A 3,856-nucleotide genomic window follows, 5' to 3' on the forward strand; every position below is an offset into this window, starting at 1 on the left:
TTTTTATTATGCTTTAGGGCTTTGCTCAAGGACTGCAGTTTTGAATTGGTAGCTGCTCCATCTTAATGTGGAAATATCAACTGTAAGCAGGAGACCCATAACTTAACATACACCGGTGGCATTCTCATACTCAGATCAGAACTTTTCCTTTGGGGAATATAGATTTGTTCTTTTCTGCAAGTAGTCATTGACCCAGACAAAATGATAAGTCACTGAGATGAAAAATTGATCAGCTCCAATGTTTAGTCAAATGCAACACATTGGAGGGTTATTTTTTCCTGTCTCTCTTTAATATAAAATATTCACGGTCTCCTGCCACCTTAGTTTCATCACTCATAAACTGAGAGGTATCTTCTGTCAAACTTTTAAGAGAAACAAAGCCAGAAATGTTTGTAAGATTTGGGGGCTAGTCTAATAAAGGAATATGGACTATGCAATGAACTATAGCTGTATCTGCTGTGTGGAGTAGATTTATTTGCATAATAAAACCTCCAAGCAAGGATAATCTATACAGAGTCTTCTTTGGAAGAAAACCAGTCTTTCCTTAAGCAGTAAAATCTTTCCAAGTTCTTCCTGTGCACAACTCACTGTGCTGAGCTCTGTTTTTCTCATGAAACTTCCAAGATTCTCTAAACATTTGTTAAAAGCTTTAGGCATGGGAGAACCAACTTACGCCATTCTTTCATATATTAACAATTACAAGAATTCAGGGACTAATCCCATAATAAAAGTATTTACCAAAGAAGCCAGGAATATATTTTCAAAGAATTATCTTAAATTCTTTGATCCCAAACCAGCACTCTGTAGCCATCTGTTTGTCCTTTATCTATTCTCTCATAGGGTTTTAGTTTGAGTCACTTCTCTTGGCCTGTCTATGAGGGTGGGACATCGGGCTTGAGTCAGGTCTGGTGATTTTGAGAGCAGAACTGGATGTTTTGGTTGCTAGGTTATCATCAGGGCTCCACAGACATGAACTGGTCCTGCAGAGGGTTGCTTCTGTCTGGTGCATGGTGGACTCAGGGTACTTTTCTCAATGTTCCTATTCCACCTTTAACTGGTAACATTTACCATCTGCCTACACCAAATACAGGGCTTTTCTTCTGTCCCTGCCTAGCACTTTGGGCTGATGACTGCCAAATGCTGAGGTCTTTGTCTTTGCAGAGATGGTTTGGTTCCCTGGTATAGCCTCAGACTAGGTCTGACCTTGAGCACATGGACCTCTTAGGTGTACCTGTCTCAGCAATTCCACGTCTCCTTTGCTCCCTCAAGGCATGAGAAAGTACCCTGGTACCTGCCAGGTACAGACAAAAGTGGTGGGTCTCTACCTGACGTCTAAGGACAGATAGCTTTCTCATGTTTATAACACTAACATCTTGTCAGGTTAGGGGGTTGCAGGCTCCTTCTGACTCCATCTGTCTGTGATGAAGGAACAACAGACACTCCATTGAAACTGGAGTGTACAGAGCTTCTGAAAGCTACAATACTCAGTATTTAGTTTCAAACTGGATGTTTGTTTCTGCTGCTTTCTTTCTGTGCAGTTTTGCAGTGATCACCTCCTTCAGGCCTACTTTGTCCTGAGTGAGAGAAAGTTCATTTCTTCTAGGAGTTGTTGCAACTATTCAGGCAAGAGGGAAGACAATCTAAAGAGAGACACAGTGTCCCTCCATTAAGTCATCTGCCATTTGAAATAATGATGCCAAAGCTATTAGAATTTCCCCCAAAACTCATGTTAGTCAAAGAAGAGAGCTAAAGTCTGGGGTCAGAAAGATATTTTACAGAGTTCTAAAATCCTCTCAGATATCCTAGTCTAGAAAATGAAGACTCAATGATAAGGGACCACCCTTTGACCATGGCTGCTTGGTTAGGCATTCCTCTTACCTTCTATGTAAATCTAAGCTTCATTTCAGAACTTCAGTTGATGGACTTGGTGTGTGGAGGGTCATTAGACATCTTTTACTTGTTCCCTTCCCCAAAGTGGCCCTGTTGTTGTGTCTGTTTTTAATGTACTAGCAGGTAAATATTCTTTTGTTTTGACTATCCATCCTTCTCGGCCTTCCCTTTCTTTCTCTAACCACATACTCCAACTTCGTCAACTCACTAACTGCTGCTTAAATGTTTGCACTTTCCATATTTCTCATCTTAAAATTAAAACAAACAAACAAACTAGAGAACAGATGAAAATATAACACAAATCCATTCATGGTCCTTGGTTGGAGAAACACTCTCAGAAAAGACCCCTGGGACCAAACATATTTGTTCCTTGTGGAGCTGGTCCTGTCCTCTCCAGGTCATGCTAACTCCCCCTTCTTTCAGGGAGGGAGGGTGGGATTGGGAGGGAATGAGAGAGGGGGTTACTGCTGGGATACAAAGTAAATAAATTGTAATTAATATAAAAAATAAAATACAAAAAAAGAAAACATAACACATACTATAGCAAAAGGTAATGCGGCTGCTCTCTTGTGATTAGACCATTTGTCTAATGTGCCATTTTACATAGAAAAGTACCTTAAAAAATCTGCGTAGTGATGAGTATGAATAGCTCTATTTGTTAAACTGTTCCTAGTACCTCATCAAGTTCAATCCTGCAAATTGATTTTTATGGTTGTGAGTCTAGCTTTTAATGGCTGAGCCATCTCTCCAGCACACAGATTAATTTTTAAATTGGAGTTATTGCCATGGATGCCAGGATTGCCCACATTTTACCTTGATCAGTGAGAGAAATGAAGGCTGAACCATTTCTTTCCACAACCTTTTAATACCCATTTCCTGTTTTCAGGGGTTTTTGATTTTGAGGTTTCATGGTTTGTTGTTGTTTTGTTTTTGGTTTGTTTTCTTTGAGATAATGTTACATGCTGTAGCCCAGTCTGGCCTGGAACTCATAGCAATCCTCCTGACTCAGCCTCCCAAGCACTGAGATTACCGTTATAAGCCAACATGTTTATCACCACATTACTTCATGTTTTTTGGTGAATAGATGCTGATAATGATGCCAGAGCTGAAAACGATATGAGGCATTCCAAGTTTAGAGATGTAAAAATATTTGTCCTTCCCAAATATGTGTGTGTGCTGATAGACCATTGTGCAAGTCAGATTTTATTTTCTCTTTTATTCTAATTAATTTTTCACTTTACAGCCTGATCACAGCGCCTCCCTCCTCTCCTCCAAGTCTCTCTCTCTCTCTCTCTCTCTCTCTCTCTCTCTCTCTCTCTCTCTCTCTCCTCTCCTTATTTCCTTCTTCCCTTTTTCTCAGAGAAGAGTATCCCCCCTCCCTACTTCATGTGTACTAATCCACCCCGGCACATCAAGTCATAGCAGAACTGAGTGCATTCCCTCCCACTGAGGCCAGACAAGGCAGCCTAGCTATGGGCTGGGATCCAAAGGCAGGCAGCGGAAGCAGAGGCAGCCCTCTCCAGTTGTGAGAGGACCCACATGAAGAATAAGCTGCACATCTATTACATATGTGTAGGGACCCTAGGCCCAGTCCTTGCATGCCCCTTGGTTGGTGGTTCAGTCTCTGTGAGCCCCCATGGACCCAGGTTAGTTTATTCTGTAGGTCTTTTTGTGGTGTCCTTGCCCCCTCTGGCTTTTCAATCTTGCCCCTACTTTTCCACAAGATTCCCAAGCTCCACCAACTGTTTGGCTGTGGGCTTCTGTATCTATTTCTATCAGCTTCTGGATGAAGTTTCTCAGAAGAAACTTATGCTATGCTCCTGTCTGCAAGCGTAATGGAGTACCATTAATAGTGCCAGAGGTTGGCTCTCTCCCATGGGGTGAATCTCAAGTTGGGCCAGTCCTTGCTTGGCCATTCCTTCAATCCCTGCTCCATATTTATCCCTACACTTCTTGAAGGCAGGAC

Source organism: Meriones unguiculatus, chromosome 9 (assembly GCF_030254825.1).
Source record: "Meriones unguiculatus strain TT.TT164.6M chromosome 9, Bangor_MerUng_6.1, whole genome shotgun sequence".
NCBI classification, from domain to species: Eukaryota; Metazoa; Chordata; class Mammalia; order Rodentia; family Muridae; genus Meriones; species Meriones unguiculatus.